At 43.9% G+C, this 18372-nt stretch overlaps 1 pseudogene; it reads left to right on the forward strand.

The window, feature by feature from the left end:
* Positions 1-4083: 4083 nt before the first annotated feature.
* Positions 4084-5156, forward strand: LOC125924002 (glyceraldehyde-3-phosphate dehydrogenase-like; annotated as a pseudogene).
* Positions 5157-18372: the final 13216 nt, after the last annotated feature.

Genomic DNA, 18372 nt, shown 5'->3' on the forward strand with positions numbered 1-18372 from the left:
TCCCATTTTAAAGCCAATTACCCACCCACATAGCCAAAACAACTGCAAACAAATAGTTCTGAAATGTTAATGGACTTCTTTGGGGATACAGAGTAAGGCCATAATAGAAAAATCATATTCATGGCACATTCTAGTACTTTCATAATTGAAATGGTGCACTGCCAATGTGGTCCAAACACATTGTACTGGCTTGCTTTCTAGACTCAAAGTAACTGCAGAATTAATTATTTTAAATGGTTTCAAGAATCTTCAAAAGAGCGATTTTTTAAATTATTCTACTAACCACATGACCATCAATAAGACAAAGGAGAAATAAACTGTGGTCAACTCACACTGCAATATTATAAATTAGTAAAAATGGATGAATTACAGCTACTTCCAAAAACATGGATGAATCTTAGAAACAAAATTACCGGGTAGGCCAAGAAACAAGATCAAGTGACTCAAAATCCAAAGGGGGGAAAAAAAGCAAATGATAGAAAAAATAGTGATGTAGATTAATTAGTTATTGAATAGCAAATTTAAAATAACTATTTTTAATATGTTCAAGAAATTAAGGAAAAGATAGAAAATTTTACCAAAGACCTGCGATCTGTTAAGGGAAGAGTCAAACGGAAATCCTAGAACTAAAACAATAAAATTATTGAAATCAGGAATTAACAGATGGGTTCAAAAGTAGATTAGATATAGCTAAAGAGAGGATAATAAAGCACAGAGGGAAAAGAATGAAAAATGAGGGACAAGGGGGGAGCATAAGAGGTCTAGAGACATGGTAAATACATCCAGCATATTTGTCACTGGAATCCCAGATGCAGAGGAGAGAAATAATGGGATAGAAGCAATTTTCAAAGAAATACTGGCTGAATTTTTTCAAAAAAATGATGAAAGACATCAAGCCACAGAATAAAGAATTTCTACAAACCCCAAATAAGATTAATACAAGGAAGACCGCATTTACATAATCACAGGAAAACTGCTAAAAACCAAAGCCAAAGAGAAAAATCTTAAAAGTAGCCACAAAGGGAGAAAAAAAAACCACATTTTTTTCAAAAGGATAAAAATAAAACTGACAACTAAGCAATAGAAAAAATGGAAACCATAAGATAGTTAAAGGAAATGTTTAAAGTGCTGAAAGAAAGATAATTGCTAGCCTAAAATTCTATACTCAGTGAAAATATCCTTCACATGTAAGACATAATAAAGACATTTTTAGACAAAAACTCAGAGAATTTACCATTAGCATATCTGCATTAAAAGAAACACTAAAAGGATTTTTTCAGGCAGAAGATAAATGCCTCCAGATGGAAACGCAGTAATGCAAGAAAGGAGAACAGCACCTTTTCTAAAATTTATGGATAAATCTAAGTTCATTGTATATTGTATAAAACAATAATACTAATATTCTGTGGAGTTCAAACTATATAGAGAATTAAATATATATTAACAATAGCACAAAAGACTGGGGAGGAGTAAATGGAGTTAAAGTGTTATAAGGTTCTTGCATTGTCCAGGTAAAAGGTAGGTTATAACAAAACAATGATACATGATGCAATATATGAATAATAAAGAATAATAAAAGAATGTACAAATAACAAACTAATAGAGTAGGGAAATGCAATAATTTTTTTAATTGCCTGATTCATCCAAAGAGAAAAAAAAGGAGAACAAAATTAACAAAAAACACATAGAACAAATACAAAGTAAATAGTAAGAAGATAGGTTGAAACCTTACTATCAGCAATTACTTTAAATATAAATGGACCAAATTCTCCAGTTAAAAGACAAGGATTCTGAGACTGGATAAAAATAAATAAAATCCACCTATATGTTATAGGCATACCTCAGAGATATTGAGGGTTTGGTTCCAGACCAATGCAATAATACAAATATCGCAAAGAAAAAAAAATCAGATGGATTTTTGGGTTTCCCAGTACCTATAAAAGCTATGTCTACACTGTACTATAGTGTATTAAGTATGCAATGGCATTGTCTAAAAAAACCAATGTACATATCTTGATTTAAAAAACACTTTATCGTTGGGGCACCTGGGTGGCTCAGTCGGTTAAGCGTCCGACTTTAGCTCAGCTCATGATCTCACAGTTCGTGAGTTCGAGCCCCACTGACAGTGCAGAGCCTAGAGTTTGCTTTGGATTCTGTGGTCTTCCTCTCTCTCTCTGCCCCTCCCCCATTGATGCTCTGTCTCTCTCTCAAAAATAAATAAACATTAAAAACATACTTTATTGCAAAAAATGTTACCCATCATCTGAGCTTTCAGTGGTCACAAATCAACAAATATAATGGTATATGATAAAGTTTACATGATAAACTTTGTATGATAAAGTTTAATGATAATGATAAAGTTTAAAATATTGTGAGAATTGCCAAAATGTGACACAAAACATGAAGTGAGCAAATGTTGTTGGAAAAAAATGTTGCTTTTAGGCTTGCTCATCACAGGTTGCCATGAACTTTCAATCTCTAAAAAATGCAATATCTGCAAAGTGCACTAAAGAGTAATGTAATGAGATATTCCTGTGTAGTACTTGCAAGTAATACATCTTAACCATAAAGATACAGAAAGAAAAGCTATGTGGCCTGTTCAAAGCATGGCCACAAATCCTTTGATTCTCCTCATTAAGAGGTAGCGGTTTAACTCGCCTCCCCAATCTGGACAAGTTTATGACTCTTTCAATCAATAGAGCATGACAGAAGTAACACTAAGTGATTTTCAAGGATAAGTCATAAAGGCTATGCAACTTATACCTTGCTTGAAGAAGCACTCACTCGTGGAGCTCTGAGCCTCTTTGTAAGAAGTATGACTACCCTAAGGCTTCCATGCTATAAGAAAGCCCAAGCTACATAGAAAGGACATGGGCAATCACTCTAGCAACAGTCCTAGCTGAGCTCAGTCACCAGTTACCCTGGTCCAAGAACCAGACACGTGTGTGAAAAAAATCTCCAGATGATTCTAGCCCCCAACCATTCAAGTCTTTCCAACCACAATTCCAGACATTGTGAAGCAAAGATAAGTCATCTCTGCTAAGCTCTGTTCAAACTCCTGACACATAAAACCTCTGAGTTGTTGATTTGTGCCACTGTTTTGGGGTGCTTTTTTATGGCAACAGATAAGTGGAAAAATTTGAACTAAAAGGATGGATGGAAAACAATATACAAGTAGAGATTATTCAAAAGAACAATGGTGTACCTAGACAAGTATCAGACAAAGTATACTTTAAAGCAAGCAGTTATTTTACATTTCCTAATGATAAAGCAATTGGTTCAACAGAAAAATATAGCAATATTAAATCTGTGCACACGTAATAACATAGCTTCAAAATGTATAAAGAAAAAACTGACAGAAATAAGGGAGAAAAATACAGATCTACGAATATAGTTGGAGATTTTAACATATGTCTTCGAGTATATTTTAAAGGTTTGACATATTCAGAATCTATTCTCTGATAACATTGAAATTGAACAAGAGATCCAAAATAGAAAGATAACTAGGAAATCCCTAGATGTTAAAAATTAAGGAATATACTTTTCTAATTAACCCATATGTCAATGTAAAAACAAAAACCTACCTTAAAATATCAAGCTTTTAGCCAGCAACAGCAACAAATACCATTAATACCATTAATAAAGAGAAAAGTCATGTCACAGAACATTACCAGATATTTGCAATACATATGGACATTAGAAAATATTTTTAACTGTATGACAATAAAAATAACATCAAAAATTATTGGACACAACTAAAATAGATATAAAGAGAAACAACCCACTACATCCACCATAGTGACTAAAAAAACTTTTTTAACTGACAATAGCAAGTGTTGGCAAGGATATGGAAGAACTAGAATTTTCACACACTGCTGGTGGATATGTAGATTGGTACAGACATTGTGGAAAATTCTTTGGAAGTATTTATTATAACACGTACATAACCTAAGACATAACAATTACACTCCTACTACACCCAACACAAATGTCTGTTAACAGTAGAATGAATGGACTCTCTGCTCCTCCCTGTTCAACAGACAGCCACTTCTGGTTCATTGCCAGCCACATCCCCGAGACATGATGGGGAAGGTTGGAGTAAACAGATTTGGCCATATTGGGCACCTGCTCACCAGGGCTGCTTTTATCTCTGGCAAAGTAGTTATTGTCATCATCAATGACCCCTTCATTGACTTCAACTACATGGTCTACATGTTCTGATATGATTCCACCCATGGCAAATTCAACAGCACAGTCAAAGCTGAGAACAGGAAACTTGTCATCAATGGAAATCCCATCTCCATCTTCCAGGAGTGAGATTCGTCCAACATCAAATGGGGTAATACTGGTGCTAAGTATCTTGTGGAGTCCACTAAGGTCTTCACCACCATGCAGAAGGCTGGGGCTCAGTCAAAGGGTGGGGCCAAAGGGATCATCATCTCTGTTCTTTCTTATGATGCCCCCATGTTTGTGATGGGTGTGAACCACGACAATCCCTCAAGATTGTCAGCAATGCCTCCTGCACCACCAACTGCTTGGCCCCTCTGGCCAAGGTCATCCAGGACAAATTTGGCATCATGGAAGGACTCATGACCACAGTCCATGACATTACTGCCACCCAGAAGACCATGGATGGCCCCTCTGGGAAGCTGTGATGTGATTGCCAAGGGGCTTCCAAGAACATCATCCCTGCTTCTACTGGCACCACCAAGGCTATAGGGGAGGTCACCCCTGAGCTGAATGGGAAACTCACTGGCATGGCTTTTCATGTCCCCACCTTCAACTTGTCAGTCATGGATTTGACCTGCCACCTGGAAAGAGCTGCCAAATATGATGACATCAAGACAGTGAAGCAGGCATCAGAGGGCCACCTCAAGGGTATTCTGAGCTACACTGAGGTCCAAGTTGTCTCCTGAGACTTTAACAGTGACATCCACTCTTCCACCTTCAATGCTGGGGTTGGCATTGCCCTCAATGAACACTTTACTTGGTCAAGCTTATTTCCTGGTATGACAATGAATTTGGCTATGGCAATCAGGTGGTGTACCTTATGCTCCACATGGCCTCCAAGGAGTAAGAGCCCCCTCAGCCACCATCCCTAGCAAGAGCAAGAGAAGAGAGAGGCCCTCAGCTTCTGGGGAGTCCTTGCCCCAACTCATCCCCCAACACAGTGAGAGTCTCCCGACCTCTACACAGTTTCCATCCCAGACCCCCTGAAGAATGGGAGGGGCTTGGGGAGCCCTACCTTGTCATGACTATCAATAAAATACCAAGCCAAAAGAAAAAAACACATAGAATGAATGAATAAATTGTGTGTTTTATTCGTACAATGGGATACCACTCAACCATGAAAACGAAATGAACTACTAAGGCATATAATATCATGGATGAACCTTACAAATATAATGCTGACTAAACGAAAGCAGACACAGGAATACATAATTAATAATTCCAAAACTAATCTATAGTGATGGAAGTCAGAACAGTGGTTACTTTGCAATGGGACTGGGGAAAGAATTGACTGGGAAGGGACAATGAGGGAAGCTTCTAGAGTACCATATCTAGAGTGCCATATCTTGATCTAGGTGTGGTTACATAAGTGTATGCTTTGTAAAAATCAGTCAAGCTATACACTTAAGATTTGTGTGTTTTACTATGATTTATATTATACTTTAATTTTTTTTAGTTTCTTAGAAAACAAAGGGATAACAAACACAAAATTCAGGATAGTGGCCACTTTTGAAGGAGAGGCCATGGGGTGGGATAGGAAAAAAGTACACAGACACTGTAAGTTTACATTCATGATGTACACAAATACTCTTTTGTATCAAATATTACATTAGATATGAATAAAAATTATTTTAGTAAAAACAAATTATTCAAATATTTTACTTTTTTTCCCTAAATGTTTATTTACTTTTGAGAGAGAGTGGGGGAGGGGCAGAGGATCCTAAGTGGGATCCTCATGGACAGCAGAGAGCTCTATGTGGGGCTTGAACTCATGAACCGTAAGATCATGACCTGAGCTGAAGTCGAACGCTTAACGGACTGAGCCACACAGGCACTCCACAAATATCCTAAATTCATGTGCTGAACTCAAAAGATTTTCTTTTTTTTTAAAATTATTTCTTAATGTTTATTTTTGAGAGAGAGAGACAGACAGAGTGTGAGCAGGGAAGGGGCAGAGAGAGGGGGAGAGACAGAATCCAAAGCAGGCTCCAGGCTCTGAGCTGTCAGCACAGAGCCCGACACGGGCTCAAACCCATGAACCATGAGATCATGACCTGAGCCAAGGCCGGATGTTTAACTGACTGAGGCACCCGGGTGCCCCTGAACTCAGATTTTCTAAAGTGAAATTAATATAAATGACTTTCAGTGATACTTAAATACAGAAAGACAATGCATTAATATAACAAGTGTCCTCCTAGCATTGTGCTGGTTGTACCTTCAAGAGATCACCTTGTATGAGGTAGAACAGTAAGAATGGCAGGCATTACTGAGAATATATACTCTCAGTTGGGCACTGTTGTGAATGCTTTGTATGCATCTAATTGTCACATAACCCTGTGAAGCCGGTACTGTTATCACCCCAATGTAACAGATGGGGAAACACACACAGGGAGTTCAAGTGCTTTGCCAATGGCCTCACAGCAGGCAGGCCGAAGGGCCAGCATGTGAAGGCTGGTTTTGAACTGCCCTCAGGTTTCAGAGCCTATTCCTTTAACCTCTGCACTGCTCTGCCTCTTGTAATAGGCGCCCGTCTCTGATTTCTGGAAGTTCTCAACCATACCCAACTCCCGACAAGACCTGAAATGGAGTTCCAGAGTTCTATAACACCTGCCTCATAGGGAGGGGTGTTGTGATGTGTCCATAATTACAAAGACAATGAATTACAATGTCATTAAAGCCAATAACAATAACAATAAACATTAAGCCCGCACTGTGCTACATTACAGAATAGATTTTAAAGTTGCCATCATTGAACAGTTAACGTGTTTCTTAATTCCAGACCTCCACTAAGAAAGAGGCAACCTGGATAAATTATCTTTCCTTTCTGAATTCTCTCCTGTCCTTTCCTGGCTTATGGCACCTACCACTTTAAACAATGCATCCAATTTATTCAAGATGTGTGCCTCACCTCTCCTCTGGGAGGATAGGATTTGTTTCTGATTCTTCCTCGCCTCCTTGTGGTGCGTGCTACTTAGACATAGTAGGTGCTTAGCAAAAATCTGTGTAATAACTGTATACATAACACATAAATAAAGATTAGTTCAAACACCCCAGTTCCTTGTTAAAGCTTCTGTGTATCTCTTGACCTTGTCCATCATATTCACTGCTGTGTCCCCAGGGCTTAGAGAGGAACCTGTAAACTCTAAATACTAAATACCTGTAAATTGGCAAATACTAACCACCAAATTTTGATTGAATGGATGAAAGTATGAAGGACAGACGATTCTCCCACATTGTAAAGTATCTGTATACCATTCCCCATCTCTGGGAAAGGTCTCACTGACACTCTGGGAGGGTCGACATGTCTATCAGCTCAGAGGAATAAGGAATATACTGCTGCACTGCTGGGTCTTGGTGATGGAATGAATGAGTTTACAACAGAGTGAGGGGTAGCTGACCTGAGAGAAAACCTGGCACACTGGCCCAACCATGTGCAGTGATGGAGGTGGCCTGTCTTCAGGAAGTGCAGTGGGCAGTTCTTATCAGGCAGGCTTGGGGAAGGCTTGTAAATGCCTTGAGTGTCTTTGAGAATTGGGTTTGTTTTCCAGCTTGATTGAGATATAATTAGCATACCACATTGTATAAGTTTAAGGTGATAGACTTATATACTGCAAAATGCAACATTTACCACCATAGTGTGAGCTAACCCCTCCACCTTATCACATAACTGCCATATATTTTTTGTGGGGAGACCATTTAAGATCACGCTCGTAGCAAAGTTCAAATATACGATACAGCATTTTAATTAACTGTATTAACAACAGTTAACTAACGGCGTTTTAATGTGCTATAAATTTGATCCTTGAAACGTGTCCATCTTATAACCTGAAGTTTATACTCTTTGACCAACGTCTCCCTAATTCCTCCAGCTCCCCAGCACCTGGTTACCACCATTCTGTTTTTAGGAACTCAACCTTTTTTAGATTCCACCTATACATGGTTATGAAACATTATTTGTCTTCTCTGATTTATTTCATTTAGTATAATGCCCTCAAGGTCTATCCACGCTGTCCCAAACGGCAGGACCTCCTTCTTTCTTGTGGCTCAATCATATTCCATTGTACATATATACACCACATCTTCTTTATCCACTCATCCATTGACGGTCACTGGTTTCCACATCTTGGCTACTGTGAATAAGGCCACAATGAATATGAGAATGCAGATTTTTGGGGTTTTTTGGAGATCCTGTTGTTGTTGTTTTTCTTTTGCATCCGTACCCAGAAGTGGAATTGCTGGATCATCTGGCAGCTCAATTTTTAATTTTTGAGGAACCTCCACAGTTAATTGGATGGTTTAGAGGTTTTTATTAGTGGTGGTGGTTTTGTTCTGCTTGTTGCAGGGAGGGGGGAGGTTCTGTGATTGAGTTGTATGAATTCTTTATATATCTTGAATACTAACCCCTTATATGATTTGCAAATATCTTCTCCCATTCCACAGGTTGCCCTTTCATTTCACTGGCGGTTCCCTTTACTGTGCAGAAGCTTTTTTTTATAATTTTTTTTTATTTTTTTTAACGTTTATTTATTTTTGAGACAGAGAGAGACAGAGCATGAACAGGGGAGGGGCAGAGAGAGAGGGAGACACAGAGTCTGAAGCAGGCTCTGGGCTCTGAGCTGTCAGCACAGAGCCTGACACGGGACTTGAACCCAAGAACTGCGAGATCATGACCTGAGCCGAAGTCAGACGCTTAACCGACCAAGCCACCCAGGGGCCCCAGAAGCTTTTTAGTGTGATGGAGTCCCACTTGCTTATTTTAGCTTTTATTCCCTTTGCTTTCGGTGTCAAATCCAAAAAATCATCGCCGAGACCAGAGTCATGGAGCTTACTCCCTGTGTTTTCTTAAGGAGTTTTAAGGTTTCAGGTCTTACATTTAGGTCTTTAATCCATTTTGAGTTGACCTTTGTGTATGGTGTAAGATAGAGGTCCAGCTTCATTCTTTAGAATTTTCTTTCTTTGTCTAGTTAAGCCCGGGAGCCTGGGCATCAAGCTCCACCATAGGGTCTGGGAGGAAGTTCCCTCTGCCGACCCTCCTGCTCCACATCCATCTCTTGATTCCTTTGGTGTATTATTCTATCGATGGGGAAAGCATGTGAGGGCCCTTTTTACATATGCAACATCACAAGTCAGGGGAAGCTATGCCTTGGGGCAGCTCTGAACAGCCATTTGAGGAAAGACTGTTCTTCCCTCCCTTGAAAAGCAGGCCTTGTTCCTCCCTTCCAGCTGTTAGCTGGACCTTGTTCCCCACTCAGCTCCTCCTTCCAGCCCAAAATACAGCTGTCTTGTCTCCTCTGCTCCCTACCCCGCCTTTCTTTTTGGTCTGCAGTGGGGGTAAAGCCAGAGCTTGCTCTCAGAAGCAGGAAGAATCCACAAAACCACCCCCAGAATCTAGGAGAAAGGCGCCGGGACGAAGTGTTTCTTAGGGATTTGCTCAGCAGAACTATCAGAACCTGACACTCTGGTCCAGCTTGTCTGTTCATATCCTTTTATTGCAGAAGACCGAGTTCTGGACATCACCTATTTTGATGTCCCATACAAGGCTGGCTTAGCAAAGCCCCGAGCTTCTGTGTCCTCCCCACACCATTCCCTTGGCTAAGTGACATTTGGGGGCAGACAGTGGGAACAGGCGGGGAGCTGCGGAGACTGCAGCCTAAACCGCCCTCGCTCTCTGACTCTGAGACTCAAACCCCAGCGTCTGAGAAATATCATCCAGACACCTCCTTGTCTTCTAGAAGCATCTATCCGTTCTTAACACTCTGGGTGAGTTTTCATGGCACCTGTCTCCACCACTTTGGGCCTCTTCTTCCAGTGATCTCCATTTCGGACTATTTTCTCAGGCTCTGTCTCCCCACCTCTGCGCACTCTGTCTCCTTGGGCTGCTGTCTGCGTCTAGGTCTTTGTGCGTCCGTCGGGCGCGGGTCCCGCGGCGCCGCCCCGTCCGCGCTCCGGGGGCCACGGTGGAAAGGCCTGGGTGCGCCCCGCCGGCCGCGCCAGCGCTTTCATCCCGATCCAGGTGGCTGCAATCCAGTACAGGATTTACGGTGCCCTGACCCTGAGCCGTCAAGAAGGAACAGCCAGATTAATGGGGTGGGCGGGCTGGGGTAATAATCGTTTGTTTGATGTGACAAGCCTGATAGGCGTTGATTTACTTACAGACTGATGGGCTTTTAATTGAGCACCTCCATCCCAGTCACTTCAAAGGCAGGGGAAGTTGACAAGGGGCCCCTTTCACGGAGGGTGCGCGGTGACTGACAGCCCCCCTCTGCCGACGCTCCGCGCGGCCCACGATCGGGCCTGGCGGCCTCTACCCGGCCCTCTGGCAAAGTAACACATTTTCTGTGTAACTCAGAAATGGCCTTTTGTCTGCTGCCAGTGGGAGCAGGCCCTGCTGGAGGGCGGCGCGGCTCGCGGAAGGGCGACAGCCGGGAGCGGCGGGTGCGCGCGGGGCGGGTGCGCGTTCGGCCGGGGCGCGCTGGGCACCCCCGGCCTCCCTCGGGCGGCAGCTCGGTGCTCACGGCTCCTCGCGCGCCCGCCTCCCTTCTCCTCCTCCTCCTCCTCCTCCTCCTCCTCCTCCTCCTCCTCCTCCTCCTCCTCCTCCTCCACCTCCTCCTTCCCCTCCTCCTCCTCCCCTTCCCTCCCCTCACTTCCTCTCCCTTCCCAAACCCCAGCTCGCATCACCCTTCCCGCCTCCTCCCACCCCTCCCCTTTCTCCTCCCACTTCCTCCTTCCTTCTCCCTCTCGAGAAGGACCCGAAAAGCTGGAGTCGGCTTCTGCCGTCCCTGGAGTGGCCTGTGCACACCAGTCCCCTCCCTGCCCCTGGACAGCCACCCTGCTCCTGCCGGGCTGCAAGCTGCGAGGCCTTCAGATCGGGGCACCCTTGGACCTGGCCTCCTTCAAGAGGCAGGAGCACAGACCTCCGCGACTAAGGTCCAGCGGGACTTGCATCCCGTCCTCGTCTAGAGGGTCTAGAAGAGGCTTCCGTAATATAGGCTTTATTCTGTTCGAAGTAATAGGAAATATCCTTTATCAGGGAAGTTCTGTCAAAATGGATTTGGGGTTTGTTTGCTTTGGGTTAAGTTCTGATTGACTGGCTGCTGAACTTGACTTAGGCGGGGAGGAAGACATGCCCAAAGCTCTCTGGTCACCTGCTGCTGGCCTGGCTGGGGTCGAGGGAATGGGGAGCAAAGAGTTGTGAAGGCTAGGACCCCACCTCCCCCCACAGGGCAAAGTCCTGGAACTCTTAAGGGGTGGGGGCCTCCAAGCTTCCTCACTAGGTTGGGGAGGGGGGTGAGACCCCTGCCTGGAGGAGCTTCAAGCTCTAAGTCAAGCCGACGTTAGTAGTGACTGCCCCAGACGGCGGCGGGCTAGGCCCATCCCCTGTGTTTTTCTCTTTTTCCCCTGTAGTAACATGTCCCAGCTCATGCAGCCAGGAAGGAAATGAGAGAGCAAGCACCTGGCTAGAAAGACAACAATAATAACTCACATTTGCATAGCATTATTTAGTTTGGAAAGCACTTTCACATATATTATCTTAATTGGTCTTTTAACTGTGTGAGGTAATAAGTATGTTGTCCTTATGCCCATTTAGACAGATGATAAAATTGAGATTCAAAGGATAACATGCTCCCGAGAGGCAAAATCAAGTCTCAAATTCAGGTATTCTCGCTCCAAGTCAGCTCCTTCCTTCCTTCCAGGAACCTCACTGCATCCCAGAGACTATTGCCCCGTTCCTTTTGAAGCTGAATTTTCTTACACCAAACAGGTGGTTAATCCCTGTTTCCTCCTTGTTTTCTCTCTGCAGGCCCTTCCCTGGCTCTCCACTCTCCTGCTTTGGGTGTCCAAGGACAGGACCTCCAGCCTAGCTTCCCGAGGCCAAACCTCTCCCTCTCTCTCTGCCCCAAAAGCCACCTCCCAATCTTCCTGAGAGCCTGATGCTCCCTTAAAATCCGCTGCCCCCAGCTCTCCACTGTCCATTGTGAATCGGCCACAGGTGAGGCACCCGTTCTCAGCTATTAGAACATGTTCACTGAAGTTGTCCCCTGCCTACCATTTGAAGGTCCACTCAACAGACTCCTCTCAAAGCCAAGAAAACATGCGCTTCTCCTGACCTGCTGGAGGGGGAGTTTCTACCACAGGGCTGAGCACTAGAACAGAGGCTTCACAGAAGCTAATCATCCCTCCCTTCTCTCCCTCTGTGCCTTGGATGTGTCTCCACTGATGCACTTAATACCTCAAGATGTGGTTTGTTTACCTGTCAGTCTCCTCACTGGAGTCCAGTCCTTTAGGGCGCATCTTTTCATCTGACATCCCCAGGGCCCAACACTGAAATTTCGTGGAAATGAGTGTTGCTGGGATGGTCGTTGAAAGGCAGTGTAGCGTAGGGGTGAAGTCAGAGGGCCTAGGATCACATTCCCAGCTCCACTGCTTGCCAGCTGTAGCCTTTGGAGGAGTCGTTTAAATGTGGTATGCCTCAGTTTCCTCATCTGTAAAACGGGACAAAAACAGCACCTACCTCATAAAGTTACGTGAGGACTGAATGAGTTAACAACCTATCTCCTCTCACCTACAGTGCGCCATGATTTTAGATCCCACAAAGAAAGAAGGAAAGGCTGCGACGCAGTCTGTGACATAGTGCTTTTTTAGCAGTGTCAGAGATGATTAAAAAAAAATGTTTAAAATGTCTGCATAAAACAGAAGAGTAACTACATACAATACATGCTATCTACGTGACAGCTACTGTCACTGTTGTTGAACTGCTTTCTCACAAAAGCCCCATGATGAGTGAGTTAATCCTCACTTCACAGATGAGGAAACAGAGATTTGGAGAGATGAAGGCTCTTGGGGCCAGTGAACCCTCAGCAGGCATTTAAACCTGCCTTTGAGGTACAATAATCTACAGTTATTACAATAGCTGGCAGTCGCCCACCAAGCTACCAGGGAGTTAGGAGCTGGGTTTTGTTCTCAATTGCATTAGCTTTCCTTAATCTAAGTTTCTTCCCCCTCTGGTATAATAACTCTGCTTCTTCCTCCCCCTCCTCCCTTGTACTTGGCTCTGATCTTGTTACTTTTCTGTTAATGGCTCCGGGTTTTACTGTATCTGCTATTTGAATGGTAAAGCGACCTCGAATCTCTTATGGAGGTAGGAGGGGTATAAATAAATAGAAAGGTCAAAATTCGCTTTTAAAGATGACGCATTGCAAGAAAAAGTGAGAGAGAATATGCCCACGGTTGCACATGGGGATGTATATATGTGGACACCCTGAGTATCCACACCCGCAGTGCTCCCTCCAGTGCTACCGCTGAGAGACTCTGATGCTAGGTGTCCCGACACAGTGCAGAACTCCGCTTGCCCCTCAAGCTGACTTATCTGTCACCCCAGACTCAGTTTTTTTCCCATAACCCAGTGAGACGCTATAGAGTAAAGAGGTAGAGAGGAGCTTGAGAGGTTATGGGGGCTGGAGATAGCGAACTCTTCTAGGACCTTCTCTGGGGGCTGGAGGTAGCAAACTCTTCTAGGACCTTCTCTGGCTCTCCTTGGTACCTACCCCTCAAAAGAAGTATCCGCCTGAACAAGTGTTAAGTTTCTAGCTCACTATTGCAATGAGTCTGAGGCAAAGGAGAGCATCCCATTAGCTCCAAACTAAAGCAGTGTAAAAGGTGAGTATCACTGTTTTTAACATCAGAAAGGGAACCACCAAGATGTATTTTGTTTAGGGTTTTGCGGTCTCCCCACAACCGAGGCAGCTGAGGACCCATGGCTGTCAAGATCACAGAAGGATTCCACTTGCCACTTCTGCCCATCGCTTCACCAAGTGAGGAACCCCAATTTTCTACCTCTTCCGCCAAGCTTGTAATGTTCATGTTAAAAGATAACCAACAGAACAGGGCACAGTATTGTCCCGGGTTTTTGCCTCCCAAGTAGGGAAGCCACGGGCTGGCCAGAGAGTTGTATTTTGTGAATTCGTGTAGGTTTTTTGGGAAGGGATCAGGGTGGAAGGGGTCTTTCCAAAACCTCTCTCAACCCTCCCACATGACCTGAGACCAGAGAGGGGCTGCAAGCTGGGTGAGGAAGGGAGTTTGAGAAGGGCAATTGCACAGAGAGCTTTGCCACGGGAAGCAGTGAGAACATGCCATCCCTCAGTACCCCTGAATGAAGCCTACTGTTCTTCCTCCAAGACTGAATAAAAATGTATTCTACGCTCAGATCCACCAGACAAAGAAGGAATATAGCAACAAAGCAGGGGAGAGATGAAAATGGGCAGTCGGCTGTTCATTCACATACATGTAGTTCATCTGCAAGGCTTCCAAGAAAGCAGCCGCACACCAAATCCTTTCCGACGCTGCTGTATCTGAGCCCCCTGTGAGATAATCCTCTTAATGGAATATTTAAGAAATCGGATATAAATCACCAACCTTTTATCTCACCTGAAGATCCATGCTCCATTGGATGGATGGTGTATATGTCTATCTCCATACGGATGGGTGCAGGTGACTTTTCGAGCGGAGGTGGCAATCTCTGCTTTTTTTATTTTGAAGATAGGGTTGTAAAGTTATAAAGTTTAGAGATCAGAGCCCAGAAAACAGCTGCACCTAGAGACAAAACACACATCCCTTGGAAAAAACCTTTTTTGTCATTTGCAACCAACAAAAATGCCTGTTATTGTGATGTGCTCATAAATAACTTGATTTTGGCATATGCTTTTGTACCAAACAGAAGATGAATAAATTAAATTTGATTTACAACCTTTTTCATTTTTATTAGCACTGCTCTGAAGAGTTTATGTAAGGGACGTGCCAGAGCAGTTATGCCAAATGTTTTAAGGCGTTGGTATTGATATTATATAAATTAAGGTGTTTTAATTTGCATTCTTTAATTAACTAAATACTGGCAGAAAAATAAAACACAAGGGCAGCCCTGACTTATTGCCTCTGTTAAACTGCTGACGTCTCTGAAAAGATGCTTTAAGTAATCCAATTCATGCAGAGTGGGGGAGGAAGGGGTATTAACACTCTCTTATTTGGCAAAACACATTGGAGTTGAAGAAACCAATATCCTGCTTTGTTTGCACAGTGGTTGAGGTGGTGGGTGTGTTTTTAGACAGCCTGCGTTCGTGTCCCCAAGGAAGAAGTTGACCAAATGTCTTAACTATGCACCCTGCCCAGGTCTGAGCGGAGGGGCCAAAGGGGAGCCCAGCCCTGCCACTGGGTATAAGCAGGTTCCTGGGTGCAGGGTCCTGCAGACCTGGGCTATATCACTGCCATTCTAAAAAGAGACAAGCTGGTTGAATTAATCCAGTAGATCCCATGTCAACATGATCATGTCCAGAAACCAAGGAGAGAAATCGTCAGATTCTTCAGCACAATGAGCTGCTTCTGATCAATGCTTCCAATCACACATAGGCCTCAAACTAAAAAAAAAAAAAAGTTTTCTAAAAAGATATGCTGGGAGTACTTCAGTTCTTTTCCATACCCTGGGTCCTGTCGTCAGCTCCAGAGACTTTCTTTTTTTTTATTTTTATTTTTTGTAATGTTTGCTCATTTTTGACAGGGAGAGAGAGAGAGCATGAGCAGGGGAGGGGCAGAGAGAGGGAGACACAGAATCCGAAGCAGGCTCCAGAGAGAGGGAGACACAGAATCCGAAGCAGGCTCCAGGCTCTGAGCTGTCAGCACAGAGCCCGATATAGGGCTTGAACTCACAGACTGTGAGATCATGACCTGAGCCCGTGAGATCATGACCTGAGCCAAAGTCGGACGCCCAACCAACTGAGCCACCCAGGCACCCTTCCAGAGACTTTCTTAAAACTCACTCTTACAGTGAGGACGGTAGATTCTTTCTCATCGGAGTTAGGATAAATTTTTCCCTTCTTTACTCTTCATTTTTGCTCTCTGTTTCTCCTCTCCTGGAGGATCAGATCAACCCTGGTAAGGTTTCATCTCCTGTGATTCTCCCTCCAGACTTGAAGAGAGGGGGATCACAATTTCCCACGTCAGCCGTAGGAAAGAGATTTCTCCCAAACACAGGTGTAGAACATGTTATTTCTCTTCCCTAAAGCCACAGGAGAAAGAGCCATCTGCAAAACAGCCAATACTGTTCTGTCTACATTTTTAGGGTGTCCAACTTGCATTCTCTGCCTGGACCACGAGTCATCATGTCAAGGCTGGAGGTCTCGGGGTCTCACAGACACCTGTTGAGTTGGCGGGAGACATCATACAGGGAGGGGGGGGCTGGGGAGCAGGGCTCACCTCTCTCCTGGCCCCCACAGTGCACACTCACATACAGCATAATGTCTTTTGAGGAGCAGGTCAAGGGCAACCCCCAGCCCAACTGTCCCGGCCTCCAAGCACTGTCATTAGGCAATGTCCCCACCCTAGTTTTCTTCCTCGATGCTTTTTCTTGACTTGCTCCAGAAATAAAGGATGAGTTCCAACTTTGAGGAAGGAAACTCCTGTTCTCCTTTGCCAGCATCCTATCCCCCCGGCCCACCCCCTCCAAAAAAAATCGCACTTTCTTGTCGTTTCCCATCTTGCAGCTCTGTCAGTTGTTTTAAAACAACTGTTTTAAAACATGTCTCCTGTCATAAATAAGATTGTCATTATGCATTTTGACTGCAGTGGTGAAAAATTCACCCAGCTTCGAGAGAGGGGAGGGACCTCCGAGAGCCCCTTCAAGCCTGACGCAGAACAGGAGCGAAGGAACAAAAAAGGAAAAGGACACAGTCTGCTCATCGTTTTGAACTATGGTCGTTTTTTTCTGGGTTTGGCTGTTTGGGTTGGTTTGTTGACTTGGGTTTTGTTTAATGTGTTTGTTTGTTTGTTTGTTTATGGAAATTAATGAGAAAAACAAAGACAGCCTGGAGGAAAGGGGTTGTGTTGAACCTATAAATGACAGGCCCTGGGAGATCTGGAAGAGCTGCCTTGGGATGCCTGAGGGAAGTTCTTCAAGATGTTAGAATTCTAGGGGCTCCTGGGTGGCTCAGTCCATTAAGCATCCAACTTCAACTCAGGCCATGATCTCACGGTTCGTGAGTTCAAGCCCCGCATCGGGCTCTGTGCTGTCAGCACGGAGCCCACCGCAGGTCCTCTGACCCCCCACCCCCGTCCTCTCTCTCACTGCCCCCCCCCTCAAAAATCAATAAACATTAAAAAAAAGAGAGAGAGATGTTAGAATTCTACTTTAGACATCCCGAAATGTAAATGTATCCTGATTCTAAGAGCTTATCAATGGTCTGGTCCCAATGGTTCTTCCTATTGCCACCATTGCCATACTGTCAAGGTTACTAACAAAAAGTGAGCTTTGACTCAGCCACCCAAAGGAGCCCAGGCCCAAGACAGGAAGTGAGGAGACCAGACTAGGGCTCACTCTGTGAGCCTTTGCAATGAAAAGCTGCACCACTTGTTGAGAAATCACATATACATGCCCTTCTGTACCTTTGAATTTGGCAGGTAATACCTATTCAGAGACACAAACAAAAAATAAGAATAAAATGAAGATTACCTATCTGCCTTGGTGAGCACTTGACTAACAGTGATTGATTTCATGATTCGATTTCCTCCGACGCGTCACGGGGCTCATTCTGGAAATTCATGGTTGGGACTGGAGATAAATCTTTACTGATGTTACCAAAACCATTTCATGTATTGTCTTGGACACAGACCTTTGCTTTTCAGTGAGCATAAACAAGAAAGGTCTAGACGATACAGAGCTCTTAGTAGGGCTCACTTACTGGAAAGGTTGCTGTATTAAAACACGTATTGGTCGATGCCTTGGACTCTTTTAGGCCGGACTTGGACTTGAATATCCTGCTCGCCCTTTTTCTCCTACTAAATGAGGGAGCAGGTGGGAAAAGGAGAAGGCAGAGTCACAAGAAGCATGCACGTTTTCTTAAATCCAAAGATGGAAACAAGCCTTTCAAGTTCTCCAAATGAATGTAAGCAGAAGGTCGGGGGAGTGTCCCCCACATTTTCTTGCCTCAGCTGAACTTCTAATTCACTACAAGTCTGTCCTCCGAGCCTTCTTAGAGGGAGCTTGGTTTCAATGCATGTAGCAACTCTACTCCTAGGAATTCTGCACTATAGTTATATTAGCACACATGGAAAGTGATATATATTGTATACGTGGTAATTCACGACAGCAGCAAGACC

This window comes from Panthera uncia, chromosome B1 (assembly GCF_023721935.1).
Source record: "Panthera uncia isolate 11264 chromosome B1, Puncia_PCG_1.0, whole genome shotgun sequence".
NCBI lineage: Eukaryota > Metazoa > Chordata > Mammalia > Carnivora > Felidae > Panthera > Panthera uncia.